The following is a 12130-nucleotide window of genomic DNA, read 5'->3' on the forward strand; positions in this document are numbered from 1 at the left end:
TAAATCTCCCTCCACTGCAGGGTACTGCCACTGTCACTAATTGTTGCACTCAATCAAGGACAGAGAAGATAGGAATCAAATCTGGGTTTATCCTATACTATTTCATTGAGCATCAATATTTTATCATTTTGCCCAATTGTGCTTCACAGCTTTCAAATTTCAAAATTATTAGTTTCCACTCAAAGAAGATGCTGAATGATATTTGAAAAATGATGCCAGCTAAATTAAATGATAGCACCATTAAACATATGAATAAGAATGGATTGTTAGTTAACAACATTTTTTGTCACACCCAAACAGAACAAATATTATTTACAATGTACCTGCAAATTTCTCATGTTTCTTTCAAAGCTAGTTAATAAATATAAAGTTTCTATGTACAAGTTGGCTTATACCTGCTCCTAATTCTTGTGCTCTTTTAGAATTGATTGTGTCTTCAGGCACTTGCTCTATAGAGGCATCTGACAGCTAGGGACTGCATTGACAGCATGTTTTTCAATTGATTCATGAGATGTATGTACACCACTATTTATTGATCAATCCTAAATGCCCTTGAGAAGGTGGTGAGTTGCTTTTTTGAACTGCCACAGTCAATCTAGTAAAGGTACACTCGATGCTGTTTAGAAGGGAGCACCAGGGTTCTAACCTAGTGACAGTACAGAAATGTTTTCACAGTTCCAATTCAAGATGGTACATGCCTTGATGGGGAACCTGTATGTGGTGGGTGTTGGCCTTTTCCTTCCAGATGGCAGAGATCGAAGATTTAACAGGTGCTGTCAAAGAAGTGTTGGACAGTTGATGCAGTGCATCTTTAGAAGGTACACTGCAGCCACTGTATGGCAGTGGGAAATTCTTGATTTTTAAGCTAGTGGATAAGTTGCAGTCAAGCAGATTGGTTTGTCTTGGATGGTATTGAGCTTCTTGAGGGACATCAGAAAACTGAATTGAAAATATAGATGTTGTAGTTACACTATTAAATCTTAACATAAAAGCCAAGTTCAAAATCATACCAACAGAAATAAGATATGTTAACTGGACGTATGCATCTTTTACAACACTTTAAACATAAAAATAGATGGAGACCTACTTTTAAAGGTTCATTTGATAGGCAATCTTTTTTGGGTGTTACATTAAAATTATGTCAGATTGTTTGATATTAAAACAGAAGAAACAGCTAAACCAGAAAGAATGTGAACTGTCATCTGATAGGACAAAATTATCAAGCACAAAATAATACAATTACAGTACAGCTATGCCCAGGCACTACCCACTGGACTATAAAGTTTAAGCCAAAAATTTCCCTTTCAAATATTATTGCCTTAAGCTAATACAGAAAAATGAAAGCAAGGATTAGGGACCAAAACACTTAGAGTCATAGAGATGTAAAGCATGGAAACAGACCCTTCAGTCCAACTCGCCCATGCCGACCAGATATCCCAACCTAATCTAGTCCCACCTGCCAGCACCTGGCCCATATCCCTCCAAACTGTTCCTATTCATATACCCATCCAAATGCCTCTTAAATGTTGCAATTGTACCAGCCTCCAACACTTCCTCTGGCAGATCATTCCATATACATACCACCCTCTACGTGAAAAAGTTGCCCCTAAGGTCTCTTTTATATCTTTCCCCTCTCACCATAAACCTATGCCCTTTAGTTCTGGACTCCCCGACCCCAGGAAAAAGACTTTGCCTATTTACCCGATCCATGCCCCTCATAATTTTGTAAACCTCAGCCTCAGCCTCCGACTCTCCAGGGAAAACAGCCCTAGCCCTTCAGCCTCTCCCTATAGCTCAAATCTTCCAAACCTGGCAACATCCTTGTAAATCTTTTCTGAACCCTTTCAAGTTTCACAACATCTTTCCGATAGGAAGAAGACCAGAATTGCATGCAATAATCCAACAGTGGCCTAACCAATGTCCTGTACAGCCGGTTTAGTGATGGAATGTTTCTCCAGGAAGAATTGGAAATGATGTAGTTTTAATCTTATTGTTGTGATTTTATATACATTTGGCATATTAACAAATACTACATTCGTTTGTAAGGATGTAGATGTCTGATTATCTCACAATTAAAGGAAACCTCTGAGTGAACTGACTGCAGCTCAAACAATAGTTCTGTGTCCTTTTCAGGATGAGCTAAATATAACTCCCTATTCAAATCAAGCCTTCCAAATGCTGTCAAGACTATTTGCTCCCTGTGAAATAAATGTCAAATGTTCCCCACCCCAGCTGTTCTTTTCAAAGGATTCATGACATCAAATTAATTCATCTTCAACATCACTAGTTTATGCTTGGGACTCAGATGTCAATTTTCAAATCAAAAATTCTTAGCAAAGGAACAAGTAGGTCTGGCAAATATGCTTAAAATGACCACAGCTGCAATTTAGATGACTATTAACATTGTCATGAATATTGCGACAAAAGGAGATTGTTCATTCAAGTGGATAATCTGCAGTATATATGTTTACTATGAAACACCACATCACCGGTCAGCAGCTAATTAGTATGTTTAAACCACCAACTAAATGTAAATCTTATGAGAAATATTAGTTACTTTGCAACATTCTGAAAACATATAATGGAATAACAGTTGGCTCCAGCCATGGATGAAGATGAGAACAGTTGCAATGAGTTACTGAATTAACTATAATGTTATGTGGCAAGCGTCATCATGATTTTCCTTCATCAAATCAGTCATACACAAACTCTGGCTTGGAAATGCTGACACTCAAAAGGGCATTTCTATATGAGTCTTATAAAATGTCAATTTTCACTTGTGGCAAAATATCTTGGGAGTATTTAAATTGTAAAGTTTGACAATTTTTAGCATTGAATAATACTGGAGAGGTGGATAGTTTCTTATAAAAGACGACTGCTCAAATTAAGAGAAAAGCAGCATGGCCCAATAGGGGACATGTATTAGCTGTCTTTGCTGCATTTTCATTGGATATAAGAGGGAATACAACTGTACTTCCACTTTATGAAGGGATGTATTGCAAATCAGTGTCCAACAGGAACCTCAATTATTGCCATATCCAGAACATTCCAGAATCTAAATAATTTTTTTCAAGTTAACATTATTTTGACATAATTTGCATATCCAAAATGCCATCAAGCTTAAGTTTTAAGTGACAGCAATTATTTCTAGATCTTAATGAACAAGGAATATTTAATCAAAATCTAATTAATGAACACGTGCAATGACTAGAGGCCAAAAATTCATTCCCTGATGTGTTTGGGTGTGGAGATTGCGATCTGTCCAGACTCAGACCTATTAATGGACATGGCACACAAACATTATGCTGCCTTTTCATTTGTGTAGCTGTTGCATTGTAGACTGTTGTGTGATCCACGCTGCTGGCTGAATGAACATTTTGCAGGATGTCTAGCACCATGTGAAACTGGCCTACATTAACATTTTGAAATCGGAGCTGCACTGACTGTGAGGAATTCATTCTGGTTATAATTATACAAAAGCAAAATGTTAAAAGGAGTGTAAATTATAAATGCTGATACTCAGAAGGATTTGGATGCATATACATAATTATAGAAACGCTACATTGTGAAAGCAGGCCATTTGGTCCATCATGTCCACACTGACCTTCCGAAGAGCATCCCACCTAGACCCACCCCCTTGCACTATGATTGTAAGCCTGCATTGCCCACGGCTAATCCACGTAACCTATATGTCCCTGGACACTATTGGCAATTTGGCATGGTGATTCCAGCTAACCTGCACATCTTTGGACTGTGGAAGGAAACCAGAGCATCCATAGGAAACCCACACAGACTCAGGAGAATGTCAAACTCCACGAAGACAGTCAAATGAAGGGTGAATTGAACCCAGGTCCTGGGTGCTGTGAGGCAGCGGTGCTAACCATTGAGCCAACATGCTGTGTAATGAACTCAAAATGTTACCACATAGGGGCAAGAGATAATTAAGAAGGTGTAGTGATTAGAAGATCAGTCAGGTAGACATCATAGAATATGAGTTCCCTGATTGAGGCTGTTAATCTGGTCCAATCAGGGAACCCTGATAAAAGGAGGAGTGTCAGACATCCTGCCATTCTGAGAGCTGGCTCTGAGGGATCTGGATCAGTGTCAAGGACTTTCCAAGTGTAAATAAAGGGTGACTTGGTGATGGGATACCGGATCACATGCAGCTATTTCAGTGGCAATGAAAATAAAGCACGCTTCCAAAGAAATGCACTTGCAACAGCTGTCTTTGAATAGGAGAAATAATTTCTGGAATCATGCCATTATTTAGGAAGCTTGATTTTGTTCAATCCTATAGTCGGAGACTGGCCAGTGTGTGGAAAGAATGTCTTTTTTACCCCGGGCAAATGATATTAGGGCAGATGAAAAACAATGGGTAATTCTCCAGATAGCTTTTGGACAGCAATTTTTTCAGTTATTAGAAGCCTAACTTCCCCTGAGATACCAGATATTAAAAACTTTCAAGAGGTGATTGATTTATTGAAGGACTATTATGACCCAAAGCCTTCTCTAATGCTGAGATGCTTTTGGTTGTATCAGGATTTTTGACTAGGTTAAGATGATTCGCAGAGTGTTGTGATTTTGGTTTAACCCTTAATGAAATTCAGGGTGGCTGTTTGGTAAGTGGGATTAATGATGTAAACCATGCAAAAGGGCCGTGAAGTTGAAGCCCAACTGGACTTCAAACAGGCACGACAACTGGCTTTATCATTGGAAAATGCATCAAGTGGAACAAATGAGTTGCAGGGTATTCCAATGGAAGTGGACACTCTCACCAGTCTGACTGAACTTGGGAAACACCACTCGAGTAAAGGCAATTGCATAGCTTCAGTCAGGATATATCCTGAACAGAGGGACTCCATGTCAACTTACAGCAAAACCTCAAAACAAAGCCAAGCTTCGACCAAACAGTTACTTTTTTTTAGGATCAGGGTGAGCAAGCCATTGTAGTTTCTGCTGGTGTGTGGACTTGAGACAGTAAAAGAGTCCCACTTGACCTAAATTGATCAAGAGAACTCACAGGCAAATATCCAGGTGATTGCATTACCTGGGAAGTCCACCTACCTCTGGTTTAGAATAACTAAATTGCTTAGCAACATCCAAATCAGAACCAGTCAAAATAGACATCTGGTTAAACGGTTACCTAGTTCTAATGGTGGTCAATACCCGCGCAGCCATTTCAGTGATCACAGAACCAACATTCACTCTGGACTCCAACCATTAAGTTTGTGTAATACCTTGGCAAGACTGAAACCTAGAGATGGAAATGTGTTGCTGGAAAAGCGCAGCAGGTGAGGCAGCATCTAGGGAACAGGAGAATCGACGTTTCGGGCATTAGCCCTTCTTCAGGCTAATGCCCGAAACGTCGATTCTCCTGTTCCCTAGATGCTGCCTGACCTGCTGCGCTTTTCCAGCAACACATTTCCATCTCTGATCTCCAGCATCTGCAGACCTCACTTTCTCCTCAAAGACTGAAACCTATGCTGAGGAACCTATACAAATTAACTGTACAACTTTGGTTCTGGTCTCTTACAAGAAGCACCCGGTTCAGTTCCCAATGATTGTATTCAAAAGCTCGAGCCCAAACTTGATGGGGTGAAATTGGTTGAGAAAAGTTCACCTTGACTGGCTGAACATTTTTTTGATTAGAAAATGGCTGCATGAGTGAAGTCCTAATTAGGTATCCACAAGTTTTGCAGGAAGATCTAGGGACTATCAGAGGAGCCCAGGCTACCTCGATGCTGATCAGGAAGCAATTCCATGATTCTGCAAGGCCTGCCCAGTGGCATATGCCTTAAAGGCAAAAGTAGAGGCATTTATTTCGGATGAGATGACAAATGTTTTCATTCAAAAGGTTATGAGTATTTGACTTCGTCAATCCAAGAAAGGTGTGGATGCTCCATTGCTGAATTTATTTAAGGTAAATAGATGTTTTCATCTCTGAGGCAATCAAGAAATATCAAGAGTGGAGGTAAGGCTGATGGTCAGCTATGATCACGCTGAAAGGAAGAGCAAGTTCAAGGGGCTCAATGGTCTCCTCCTGTTTCTATTTCATATGATCTTATATTCTCAAGGATGCAGCTGCTGTCTACTTGATGGAACTGGGGGTTGTAGATGCAATCAGAAAACGTGAGTCTCCAGGGAAGAGAGAGGGATCACAGATTCACAGATGCAACACCAGAGGCCCTAGTGATCGAGGACAGAGAGCATGGGGGAATCATATTTTCAGAGGGGTGAAAAGCCTTCAAGGATATCATCTGAAGGTTATTCAGGAAGATCTGTCTAGCCTAGGGGACCCTGCAGCAAAGCTTTAAGAAGTTCAATAATCTCACACGGGTGCTAAAAGTTAGTGAACAAATACTCAAAGCCTCAGATCCATCACAGCACCACAGCACAGCAAAATGCATCAGCCCTTATCTATTTCCATCCATTTCCCAAAGTACTCAGGATGCAAGCCTAACATTCAAATATTCTTCTACATGCACTGAAATGATGCGAGCCTCACACCCATATCTCACAACCTCACATATTTGCAAGTGTACACTAAATTCCTTCACAGCATGAGATATCACTTGGACTGTGTCATAAGTAGTGAATCAAGACACAAAGCCCAAAATGGATTCATTATCAGTAGGCTTCTTATAATCTGGAAGGAGAGATCACATCCAGATTGAATCAATGCCTGAGTTAGTATATAATTTCTGGGATTTTGGAGCAGCATGGGAATTCAGTGCAGAGGGGTAAAGGTGTTTTTGCTTGCTGTTTTGTTCATAGTTTATAAGGTCTTTTTAATAGGATAAATTGAAGCCAGGATGTGGGGATCCAGCACAAACAGCGATATCACAGGAAAACCACAAATTTACTGGTTGGTAACAGCTGCTAATTTGACTATTATAAGTTACTTCGAGATTCAAGGTAAATAGAAGACATATTTTACAGATACAAAATTAAAATACCAGCAGGAAATAAAAAATAAATTAAAGACTAAGTAAATAAAACAGATGTAGGCCAGGTGATGTGTTGTATCTACAAGAAAAGGAGCTGGTGGACCCCATTGTGGTTCATAGTAATCCTGTAGAATGTTTTGGTGCTTGAAGAACTCTAGCTCAATCGATGAGCTGGAATATGAGCTTTGAACACTATGACAATTCTGGGAGGGGACAGTTACCTGAACAATGTGTTTCAGGAGACAGTCACACATTTTAGATTAACTACCTCAAATTTGGTCAGTGGTCAGGGACAGGATGGTGTGACTACAAGCGAGGCAGGTAGAAAGATCCAGGAGGTAGTGTTGCAGGAGCCTCAGCTCTTGAGTTTGTCTAAGAGGTTTGAGATTCTTGCTCTCTGTGCGGATGAGAGTGGGGCTGTAGGGAGGATGAATAAACTTATTATAGCACAATGGTGCACTAATCAAGAGGAGGGAGAAAAGAGAAATGTAGTTGTAATTCCGGATGGTTAAGTCAGGGGAATGCACACAGTTGTCTGTTGCCAGCCCAAAGGCTCTATTGCCTACCTGATGCCAGGGTTCAGGGTGTCTCATCTGAGCTGCAGGAACTGGGAATGAGAGGGGAAAGGTTCAGCTGTTGGTAGTCCATTTAGGTAGCAACAATGTAGGTAGGAAGAGGAAAAGAGGCTCTGCTGAGGGAACATGAGCAGTTAGGAGCTAAATTACAGAGCAGAACCAAAAGGGAAATAATCTCCGGATTACTATCTGAGCCATGAGCTAATTGGCAGAGGCTCCATAAGATAAAAGAGTTAAATGCTTGGCTCAAAGACTGGTATGGGACAACCAGGTTTGAATTCATGGAACATTTGCACCAATACGAGGGAAGGAGGAGCTGTTCCAATAGAATGGACTCCATCTGAACCATGCTGGGTCCAGAGTCTTGGTGAATTGCAAAACTAGATTTGTAGACAGGGTTTTAAACTAAATAGTGAGAGGGGTAGGTTCAATTGCATGGAAAATTATGAAATCAAAGATAAAAGAGAAGGTAGGATGCAGGATACCAGAAAATAAAAGGAACGGACAGAATGTGTGAATGTCATATTGCATCAAAAAAAACATGGAGGGAAATTTGATAATAGAACAAATGTTTTATTTCTTAGTGCACGAAGCATTTAGAATAAGGCAGATAACCTGACGGTATACATTTGGGTAAGTGAATATGTCATAGCTATTATGGAAATATGATGTCAAGGAGATTAAAACTGGAAACTTAATATTCAGGGATATTTAATGTTCAGAAACAGAGGAGAGATGGAAAACTTGTTGGGTAGCACAGTTAATAAGGGATGAAATGAGCAACGTTGTGAGAGGTGATCTCGGCTCTGAGAATATCACATTCATTTGGGCAGAGGGAAAAACAGCAAAGGAAAGAAGACACTGGTAGGAGTAGTGTACAGACCCCCAAAAGCTGCCATTCTGTAGGAAATGATTTTAATCAACAAACAGGAGGAGCATGTTAAAAGAGTAGAGCCATAATTATGGCTGACTTTAATCTTCACGCTGATTGGGTTAAATAAATTGGAAAGGATAGCTATGACAACAAATTCAGAGAGTGCATTAAGATAATTTGTGACAGCAATATGTCATGGATCCAACCAAGAAGCAGACTATCTTAGATCTTGGCTGATTTAACAAATGACCTTAGAGTAAAAGATCCCTGAGGAAGTAGTGATCTTGACATGAAAGTAATATTCAGATTGAGAGTGAGAAAGCAGGGTTGGAAACAACTGGACTTAACTTAAATAAAAGGAATTATAATGAAATGAGGACAGAGTTTGCAAAAGTGAACTGGATTTATAGATTCACAGGAATGACAGTAAGCAAGCAGTGGTAGACATTTAAGGAGGTAATTCAGGACTCTTAGCAAAAATCCATCCCAGTAAGGAATGGGATAAACCAACCATAGTTAACCAAGGAAGTTAAGGAGAGCATTCAGTTGAAAGAAAAAAAACATATAAGGAAGCAAAAGTCACTGACAGCCCTGAAGACTGGGATAAATTCAGAATCTAGCACAGGATTACTAGAAAGATAATATAGAGAAAGAAAGTAAATTACAAAGGCAAACTAGTGAGGAATGTAAAAACTGACAATAAAAGCTTCTTTAAGTAAATAAAAAGGAAGAGAGAGGTGGAAAGAAGTGTTTGCAGGCTCCTTAGAAAATGAATCTGGGGAGACAGTTATAGGGAACAAGGAAATTACAGAGGAGGGTCTGCTATAGTTGCAACATGTAAGTTCTGGAACATTTCCACCGGAGAGGCCTTCAGTAGGACTGAAACACTTAATGGTAAGGTCCTGGGGAGTGTTATTAAAGAAGGAGATCTTGGTGTGCAGGTTCATTGTTCTTTGAAATTAGAGCTGCAGGTAGATAGGATAGTGAAGAAAGCATTTGGTTTGCTTGCCTTTATTGGTCAGTCTAGCTATATAGGACATTGTTTAGGCCATGTTTAGAATACTGTGTTCAATTCTGGTCTTCCTACTAGAGAATGTTATGAAACATGAAAGGGTTCAGGAAAGATTTACAAGGATGTTGCCAGGGTTGGAGGATTTGAGAGGTTGAATAGGCTAGGGCTAGAGTGTTGGTGGCTGAGGGTGACCTTATAAAGGTTCATAAAATCATGAGGGGCATGGATAGGGTAAATAGACAAGGCATCTTCCCTGGGGTGAGGGAGTCCAAAGCTACAGGGCATAGGTTTGAGGTGAGAAGGGAAAGATTTAAAGGGGACCTAAGGAGCAAATTTTTCACGCAGAGTGTGGTGTGTGTATGGAACGAGGAAGTGGTGGAGGCTGGTACAATTACAACATTTAAAAGGCATCTGGATGGGTATATGAATAGGAAGAGTTTAGGAGGATATGGGCCAAATGGAACTAGATTAATGTAGGATATCTGATTGGCATGGACGAGTTGGACTGAAGGGCCTGTTTCCATACTGTACAGCTCTATGATTCTGTGACTCTAGATCCAATATTCTGAACTGTGAAGCTCTGCTCATGATGAACAGCATGCTGCTTCCATAAGCCGCTGCCAAGAGGTTAACCCTGGAGATCCATGCAGCAGCAAGAAAAATTAAAGGGAACATTGTTGACTTTCTTCATAAAAATTTGATGGCAGACAAGATCACCAACAAGATTGTTCATCATGCTGGGCTGATGTAGAGAAAAATGAAAGAATGCTGGAAATCAGTAACAAAAACAGACATTGCTGAAAAAGCTCAGCGTCTTTTCTTTCATTCATTTTTGGGATGTGGGTGACGTTGGCTGGCCAGCATTTATTGCCTGTTCCTATTTGCCCCTTGAGAAGGTAGTGATGAGCTGCCTTCTTGAACTGTTGCAGTCCACCTGCTGTGGCTTGATCCACAATGCCACCGGGAAGAGAATTCCAGGATTTTGGCCTCGTAACAGTGAAGGAATGGCAATATATTTCCAACTCAGGATGGTGAGTGGCTTGGAGGGGAACTTGAGGTGATGGTGTTCCCATATATCTGCTGCCCTTGTCTATCTATGTGGGAGTGGTCATGTGTTCGGAAGGTGCTGTGTGGGCATCTTTGGTGAATTTCTGCAGTGCATCTTATAGACAGCACATACTGCTGCTACTGAGTGTCAGTGGTGGAGGGACTGAATGCTTGTGGATGTAGTCCCAAATAAGTGCGCTGCTTTGACCTGGATTGTGACAAGCTTCTCAAGTGTTGTTGGGCCTGCACTCATCCAAGCAAGTAGTGAATATTCCATCACACCTCTGACTTTTGCCTTGTTGATGGTGGACAGGCTTTGGAGAGTCAGGAAGGGTTACTCACTGGAGTAATCCTAGTCTCTGACCTATTCTTGTCGGCACCTATTTACCAGTTGAGTTTCTGGTTAATGATAACCTGAGAATAATAAGGGATTCAGTGATGGTAACACCATTTAATGTCTGGGGGCGGTGGTTAGACTGACTCTTACTGGTGATAGTCATAGCTAGCATTTGAGTGGCATGAATGATACTTGCCACTTGTCAGCCCAAGCCTGGATATTGTCCAGATCTTGTGAATTTGGATATGGACTACTTTAGTGTCTGAGGAGTCTTTGACTGTGGAGATAAATAAGTTTCAATCTTTCAGGTCCAGTGACTCTTCTTCATGTAGTTGACAGATGTTATTACACACCTCTGGAGCAGGTCGGGACTTGATTAGATTAGATTACATTACAGTGTGGAAACAGGCCCTTCGGCCCAACAAGTCCACACCGACCCGCCGAAGCGAAACCCACCCATACCCCTACATTTACCCCTTACCTAACACTACGGGCAATTTAGTATGGCCAATTCACCTGACCCTGCACATCTTTGGACTGTGGGAGGAAACCGGAGCACCCGGAGGAAACCCACAAAGACACGGGGAGAACGTGCAAACTCCACACAGTCAGTCGCCTGAGGCGGGAATTGAACCCGGGTCTCAGGTGCTGTGAGGCAGCAGTGCTAACCACTGTGCCACCGTGCCGCCCATGTCTTCTGACTTAGAAGCAAGGACACTACCACTGCACTACAAGATCCCTAGTTCTTCAAGTTCATGCTCAAGGCTTAACCATATTCAGCTACTTCATCAACAACCCCTCCATCATGAGATCAGGGTATGCTTTCTAATGATTGGCGTGTTCTGTAGCAGTTGTAGCTCAGAAGATACTAAAGCAGTCTGTGCTTGCATGCTGTAACCTGGACAACATTCAGGTTTGGGCTGATAACTGGTTTGAAGCATTTGCAGCTGGAAATGTGTTGCTGGAAAAGCGCAGCAGGTCAGGCAGCATCCAGGGAACAGGAAAATCGACGTTTCGGGCATAAGCCCTTCTTCAGGAATGAGGAAAGTTTGTCCAGCAGGCTAAGATAAAAGGTAGGGAGGAGGGACTTGGGGGAGGGGCGTCGAAAATGTGATAGGTGGAAAGAGGTCAAGGTGAGGGTGATAGGTCAGACTGGGGTGGGGGCGGAGAGGTCGGGAAGAAGATTGCAGGTTAGGAAGGCGGTGCTGAATTCGATGGATTTGACTGAGACAAGGTAGGGGGATTTCCGACGCCCCTCCCCCAAGTCCCTCCTCCCTACCTTTTATCTTACCCTGCTGGACAAACTTTCCTCATTCCTGAAGAAGGGCTTATGCCCGA

General features: G+C 41.4%; 1 protein-coding gene across 3 annotated transcripts in view; it reads right to left on the bottom strand.

Moving 5' to 3' along the window:
• Nucleotides 1-12130, bottom strand: part of LOC122562276 (cytoplasmic phosphatidylinositol transfer protein 1-like) — a 287598-nt gene that overhangs the window by 47264 nt on the left and 228204 nt on the right. The gene's annotated exons all lie outside the window — the stretch shown is intronic.

This window comes from Chiloscyllium plagiosum, chromosome 24 (assembly GCF_004010195.1).
Source record: "Chiloscyllium plagiosum isolate BGI_BamShark_2017 chromosome 24, ASM401019v2, whole genome shotgun sequence".
Classification (NCBI taxonomy): domain Eukaryota; kingdom Metazoa; phylum Chordata; class Chondrichthyes; order Orectolobiformes; family Hemiscylliidae; genus Chiloscyllium; species Chiloscyllium plagiosum.